This window comes from Akebia trifoliata, chromosome 1, assembly GCF_017979445.1.
Source record: "Akebia trifoliata isolate Shusen 1 chromosome 1, ASM1797944v1, whole genome shotgun sequence".
NCBI lineage: Eukaryota > Viridiplantae > Streptophyta > Magnoliopsida > Ranunculales > Lardizabalaceae > Akebia > Akebia trifoliata.
In genome coordinates, this window is record NC_141375.1 from 31,858,094 (window position 1) to 31,866,396 (window position 8,303).

Consider the following 8,303-nt stretch of genomic DNA (forward strand, 5'->3'; position numbering starts at 1 on the left):
TTGACGGGATTAGTTTAGGATATTTGTGTTTTTTTTTTCCCCCAGTTATCTCAACCGTCTTGTTTAATAGAGAACATCAAACGACGTTTGTCGTTAAAAAAGTCACCGTGATGAAACGTTCTATTGTCCTACTTTATTGGACAAAATAAAGATTGTTGTCGTAACGGAGAGATAACGCCGTTAACACTCCATTGATTCAGAAGAAGAGAGGACGTTAAGATAGTGGTGTACCGGTACATTAAATGAGTCAATTAAGACTCGAGTGCATTTTTAATTTTATAAAATTGGGCTAATTAGTTTATGACAAGTGTTCTCAGCTGTGGGAACCTCTTGTGTGTTGGACTCGACAGCAAGATCAGGCCAAATTTTGATATGTTTTGTGATAAATGATGATGATTTATGATTAGCTCACCGTTCCACCATTATATGATGCTCCACATCTCTACTTAGAATATCAGAACCGTTCATTTGATGCCCTCTTGGATGGGATACTTCCCATCACTAACATTCGTTAATCGGCAAACTTGATTGCAAGTAAAACATATAAGATAAAGGTGAATCACATTCTACCATCATTATATTATGTTAAATTAAAAATATTTTATTCTTTTTCTTTTCTCAAATATATATATATATATATACTTCTCCAATTTTATTTGATCAAGACAATTGATTTAGAACCAATTTGACAGGTTATAATGGATCGTAACCTTTTGAAATCCAAATCCTCAACCCAGATCCAAAGTTATCCGATCAAGTGGCACCTTATCAATCAGAACTGCACCAACCGGATGATCCTAACCATCGAAACATCAAATGATGTATGGTCCGCAAGAAATTACATCTTTAGCTGGTAAGGTTTGATATCATCAATAGTTCCCACCTTAAGAGTGCATTGTTCTTAAAACTAAAAATATTTCGTATTTAAGGGGAGAGGTCCACATAACCTTGGGTTTGGTGAAAGAGAAGTAGTATAAAGCAGAAAAATATAAACGTTGGACCATTAGATCAAATAAACAAAAAGGCCAGGCCCAATTCGAACGTTGGATCCTTCCCTTTAAATGATTGCATTTGTTAGCTTTTTATGTAGCTTTTATTCTCCGTCCGCCTTTAAATGGACCATATAACAAAATTTCCCTCTCTCAAATTATAACCTAACTTTATTAAACCGATATTAAAATAGTTAAAGTCATGAAAGAGAAGACTTTCCTTAGAAGCTAAATAAACTATATTTGTGAATAGTGTTAGTCTTGTACTCCCGGGTGTTGGAATGCAAACTGACTCCTGGTCTCCTTTGTGAATCATTTCAGGCCCACTGATTGATGATCATTTCAGCCATATCAGACATGAAATCAACCACCCATGGGCTTTGTTTATAAAGTACAATATAAAAGAGTACTTAAATCCAATGGTTAGAAATCACCAATCAACTAGATTTGTGGTTTACAAATCTTATATTGGCTAATTATTATTATTTTTCCAATTTACTAAAAGGACTGAAGAGTATGTAGTGCACAAGCAGATCGATAGTTGGACTGCAAACAAACTCCCAAAAGTACACGATCCACGCTTATATATCTTACTATTATAGTGAGAGAAGGGTGAGTATTGTTAATACAAAATCAATCTATTATCATTTTTAAATCATAAAAACCAGTCTTGCACTAGATGGATGAATACATGTTATAAAACTAGATAATTTATTTGAAAAATATTTTAAAAAAATTGAAAAATGCTAATTTTATATAAATAGTAATTTTTTAAACATAAATGTGTTCAAAATGATATATTATAATACATGCAAAATGATCCATCTATAATAAAATAAAAAATTTTTGACAACTAAACACTGCTCAATGGTAAGAACCCCTTGATTTTTAGTAGTCTTTCTCTAGACATGTTCCCTTTATATGAAATTAATAAGAATACTTTGATTTGCTTTTAAAGAAAGAGAATTGCTATTGGCACCCCATCTTTTACTTATTAAAACACAATTCAAACACAACAAAAGCTTGATTCAAGTCATTACCTCAACATTACAAAGCATTATTACAAATTCAAACAACTTTTGAAGGTGTTTACAATTAGGGTTAGGCTCATATAAAATTCTAAATCTAACAAATATATATATCTAATAAAAAAAAGTGAGATTTTCTATGGGCACCCCAATTTTTACTTATTCTCAGCCATTGATTTATATTTTTATTTTATAATTGGAGCGTAAGAGGTAAAAGTTGAGGTGCCAATAGCAGCTCTCAAAAGAAACTATAAATCCTATTTAGAATTTGCCTTTCTTCCTAAAATGTGGTAACACGAGGAATCCTTTGACCTCAGGTAGGGAAAAAGTGAAAACTTTTTACGCAACGGTCACAAGTGGAGAAAAACTGTAATCTCAAGTGGTCGGTGGAGAAGTTTGATGTCCACCACTTAAAAACACCCGCGTGGTACACTCTTTTGGGCCCACTGAATACATGGATGCGTGGCCTACCTTTTACTGAATCTAGAAACACAAAGATCAGTCTGATTGATTATTTTCCAGTATTGAATTTATTACCTGAAATAAAATTCAAAAAAGCTCAAATCTATTGGGCTCAAATTATATTAACTTTTGGGATGTAGGCCCACCAAAGAGTGGGTCCAGCACTCATTTGATTAGTGGGCCCAAAAAGTTTGTAAAATGGGTATTTCTCCAAAATTTCTTCTTCAGCAATCAGCACAAAGGATATCAAAGTTTTTCTCTAATGGAATGGATGAGTAATCCATGGCTTATCTCTAGCTTTTTGACGAGATAAACATTTTGTATGAGTGAGCATGATTACTTTGGCCCCTACTATCATGCATGCGTGCCTCATGACTTTTGCACGTGCCGGTCATTCAACTTGAACCTTCATTGTGGTCCACTTACCTATGAATGTGTGTTCCACACCAGATACAATCAACTTGATTGGTGATTTCTAATAATTGGATTCGAAACAACTCAAAAAACACGCTTAAATTGAATGATTATCGATTACATGACAAAGGATCTAATCGGGTGGGTAGAAAATAGCCAATCATTCTGATTTCTTGTAAGTTGGACCCACATTCTTGAGCCATTTTCTAGGTAGAATTTTACAACATTGCACAAATTTCAAATTTATCTTATTAAACTAAGTTACAAGCGAATTGGTTTGCAATTTGGTTCATATTGGATTTGTGAAAGAGTCGTGATTTTCTGACACCCCCTCTGACATATGCTCCTTGACGCGGCATGGGCTAGAACCACAAATACATAATTGTACATCTCCATAAATATGTGCAATAGTGTATCCCAAGAAAAAAGATATATGGTTCTAGCACATGCTACGTCAGGGTACTAATACACCCGTTGGCCTAGGTCATAAATGGCTTCAATGCCCTTTACAAAAACTTTCATTCTAGAATGGTGAATGTGAATGTGAATGTGAATCGTGAATCGTGAATTGTGAATCCGAATCGAACCTAACAAACCAGATAAAATAATGTTAAGGTAAATTTTATTACAAGAAAAATTACTTTGGTTAATTTTAGATAGAGAATCTCATCATACAGTAGGTGAGTAAGTCCACAGGGATAACACAACCAGATGTTTAATGTACATAAAAGATGAAACTCAAGTCTTATCATCACGACTTTTCTAAGTTAGCACATGTTTGATCTTTTATAGATCAGTCCGATGTACATTGAAGCCGAATTGGTACTTGTCCAATGTGGACTCTATATGACACTTGTTGGTATGGTGTCAAATTGTCCCCTTTTTTATTTTGGTATTAGCATCTTCATGAGACCTTAAAGTATATTATTATATACATTATTTCTATGTTTTTTTTTTTCATTTTATAAGTAAGCTTTAAGGTTGAGGGACCTTACTTTTACTAAAAATAAAAAAAGATAATTTAAATCTATCCAACCTATGAAAGATGAGGATCAAGAAATTAGCATATTGATTTGCCGCTCTCCACGAATGAAAATATGAAATATTAGAAATTTAGGCCGAAAAATATAAATTTCTTGAAGAAGCCAAGAATAGCTCCAAGAGATCCATCACATACTTCTTGATGTGTCTGATTGCAATCATCGAGATGACCAAGTTCCATTGAAACACTTCGAACCAGTTTTCCAAAGATACCTTTGGACATAATCATTGCCCGTTTGCGCCACCTTTCGTGCCCATATTATTATTTATGTAGACAATCAAACAATTCCAAGTTATCTTTGAATATTGTCTAGTGGAACTACCTTTGTGATTGTCCATATTTTCTTGATGCATTCCTTCCTTGAGTTGACACCGCACCATTCAACTAATTTTAATAGAAGATAATATAAGATAAGCCATTAATTTCCATCACTTTGAGACTCCACGAAGCTTCATCACCTCCTTCATCTTATAGAATTCTACTTACATCCATTATTTCCATCACTTTGAGAGCGCTCGAAGCCTCATCACCTCCTTCATCTTAGAGAACTCTACCTATATCCATTATGTCAGTGGATCAAGAAACTTAGATTTGTCCAAAATTCGTGCAAATTGTTGTGTGTGGCTCAATTTCAAGAGATAGTCCGTGAAGCTTTATCGCCGCGATCCTTTCTTTCTTTCTTTCTTTTTATTTTTTATTTTTTTTAACCTAGAGTTAACTTTGAACCAACTTTTACAAAGATACTGTAGGACCTGTACATATTGCCATATTTTGCACCACGTTGGGTGCCCTATTATCATCTATGTAGACAATGGGACAAGTCCAAGTTATATTTGAACTTTGTCCAACAGAACAGCTACCTTTGTGATTGTCCATATTTTCTTGATGCCTTCCTTCCTTGAGTTAACACCCGTATCACTCATATCAATTTTAATAGAAGGTAATACAATTATAAGCTAATTAATCAAACCAGTTCCCTTACTCGAGAGTCCTTGAAGTTTTTTTCATTCCATCCGGAGGAGTATAGATCTATAGTTCTAGCACATCAAGTCAGGAGGAGTCGATTGAGTGTATCACGTGGAGGAGTCATTTTATCACGATTCTTAATCAATTACAAAAAAGAGTAATGATTTTTTGACTCCCCCATGTGGCATACTCAAAATACTCTCCAGATGTGTGGCATGTACTAGAACCATAGATATTTTCTCCTCGTGATACTCATTTGCACATATTTATGGAAATATGCAAATGTATATCTCGAGACATAAAATCTATGATTCTAGGACATGCCACGTTAGGAGAGTATGCCAGGTGGCTCAATTTTATTGGTCCATATAACCTCATATTAAAAGATAAGAGCATGTCAGAATGATTTTGGCGGGGGTAAGGGCATAATGGAATGGCTCCTCTTCTTAATTTACACCTCCCAAGTCCCAACATTTCTCTAACTAATCTCCATAACTTCATTCTTGAAACTGCTGATTCTCCTTTCAATTTTGCAGAATTCCGTCTCTTAGGGAATATATAAAATGAATAAATGTAGTTCATTTAATATATAATAACTCTCAATAATGGATGATAAATTACTATATAATACACACAGACACACAGATGCACCTTACACACGACCGAGGACAATGGCGAAGGAAGTCAAATGGATAAAACATTACAGTAGCAATCAGAAGATTTTATTGGTGGGTGAAGGAGATTTCTCTTTTTCTATGTGTCTAGCTAGGGCATTTGGCTCTGCTACAAACATGGTCGCCACCTCTCTCGACTCTCTAGGTAACAATTTTTTTTAATAGATGGCCCACCAACATATGAATCCAGTAGCTGAGCCCACCTTATTATAAAATTTCTCTCAAAGTTCACTCAAAATCCTATTAATAATTGTCCTTTTTCAATTATGTTGATTCAAAAGGTTTAATTTCCTCTCAGAAACGTTGTGCAAAAAGTATTTGTTTATTTGCAAACCTCGCCATCCTCGACGAGCTACAAAGACTAGGATGTCTTGTGTTGCATAAAATCAATGTGAATGAAATTAACCATGAAGTTCGATCGCATTGTTTTCAACTTTCCTCATGTCGGCCATTTCCTTCGATTTCGTGAATCAGGCGAATTCCTCATCTAGTAAGTATTATATCAAATATCTTAAATAAACTCAAATCCTAATAACTCATTATAAGCCATTTAATTAGAGCTATTTTCATAATCTACGGTCCTGACTAGTTAAATCCTGGAAATTAAATACTCTCAAGCTTATATAAGTAAAATTAACTAATAATGCTAGTTCTTCTGGTTTGTGTGGGCCGGGTAGAAATTAACAGGAGGAACAAAGACATCTTGTTAGCCTTCTTCAAGAGCGTACGTGCTATGCTGTGTGAAAATGGAGAAAATTTAAATGTAGCTTATTTTGAAGTTTTGCACATTTAAAACTCAAGCTTAAAAAAATAAAATTATTATTCAAATTAACCCAAAGTTTAGTTAAAAAAGCACCACACATATGATACAGCTTTGTCATCTAGTCCTCAAACATTGGAGAACATTTTTACTATTTTAATGAGAGAGCTCACTTGGTTTGACACATTTCAAACCAGTTTAACCTAACCAACAATGGTTTAATGGTTTGGTGGGGTCTCTCTTTCCTTTTTTTCAATCTTCCAACCTCCCTAATTATTGGCCATCATTGGAACTGCAACTATTATGATCGCCAACTCTTACGTTTATAAAGGTATTTTGATTGATAGACCCTAGTATCCCAACCTAAGACAACTAACTGGCCCGCCAACAAATCAATCCAGACCATCCATCTAGCTTGGCCCACATATTGAATCAACAGATTAATTTCACTTTTACAACATCAAATGGCAAAAGCAAGCTAACCAGAAAATCTTTACCGTACAAATACTGGCTGACACTTTACAGTACTGCGTGGGATCCTCTACTATGAGCAGAGTAACATTACATTTCATCAGGTCTTGTTTCTTGCTTTCTGCCACGTGTCATATTATTTGTGCTTTATCTATTTATTGCTTTACTGTGTAGGATGATAATTCGACCGTTTTTAGGGTGGAGATTTTTTTTAAATGTCGTGGGGTGCCAATTGTGCCCGCCGGCCCATTAGCTTTCTACGTTAAAGTGCAATAAATAAACATTGGTAATAAGCATTGGGGGGTGGGGGTATTTTGGTAATATACATATAATTTTTTCAAAGCGCATTTTGATCACAAATTTCAATTTTTCCAAATGTACGTATAATCTTCAAACACAAAAATTATTTGAAAAGTACATTTTTATTAAATATATTGAATTTTAATCATTTTATTTGACCCAAACCCTATACCCCTTTGTCAATTAGGTCTGGGCTACTGTTTAGTTGACTTAGACTCGATAGGGGTGTAGGACTGGTCTAGGTAGAGTCTGCTTCTTTTGAGTCCCGTAAGAGCTCAACAAAACCCAGGCCGAACCCCCGTTTGGTGACAGCTCTACCAAAATGGATTCAACTAATCTAGTAACTAAGATCAATCATCTGTCTTAAGTATACTGTTGAGATTGAATATTGTTAGTACCATTGTCATGAATGACGTGCTTACGTGCATGTCATCATGCATGCATGAATTTTTTTTTTTTCTTTTTCCAGATAGGTTGTGGACAAAGCATTGGAGTTGTGTACCTCATCTCGAGGAGCTACAAATATTAGGATGCCTCGTTTTTCATGGAGTCAATGTTTATGACATGGATAGTCATCCCAATCTCATTAGCATGAAATTCGATCGCATCATCTTCAACTTCCCTCATGCAGGCCATTTCCCTCCGTTACGTGAAAGAGACGATTGCCTAATCACGTAAGTAATGTGTAACTTATCATTTAATAAATAAGAATTTATTCCAACCGTCCATCCATTGAAATTTCCTACTTTTAATTTCAAGCATTATATCTACTAAATCTCATCAGTTTGAGTTTGGTTTGTTGGGGAAAATTAATTAACAGGATGCACAAGGAGCTCTTATCAGATTTCTTCAATAGTGCACGTAAGATGTTGACAGAAGATGGTGAAGTACACGTGTCACACAGGGATGACAATCCCTACAATAGATGGAAGATCAAGAAACTAGCCAAGAAAGCTGGTCTTGGGTTGTTGGAGAAAGTGGAGTTTAGTAAGTCTGATTATCCTGGGTACCATAATAAGAGAGGTGGTGACATTAAGAGTAACAAAACATTTCCTTTAAGAGACTCCTTTACCTTCAAATTCACACCATGTGACGATTATAATTCGAAAATGAATGAGAAAGACGTGTCATGTGAAAGTGGCATTGATGATCTCACAAAGAGCTTATCGTCTTTGCATGTTTGATTGCTAAGATGTG

General features: G+C 34.9%; 1 pseudogene; it reads left to right on the forward strand.

Annotated features, from left to right (window-relative positions):
• Positions 1 to 5,572: 5,572 nt before the first annotated feature.
• On the forward strand, positions 5,573 to 8,290 carry LOC147411790 (uncharacterized protein At4g26485 pseudogene; annotated as a pseudogene).
• The last annotated feature ends 13 nt before the right edge of the window (positions 8,291 to 8,303 follow it).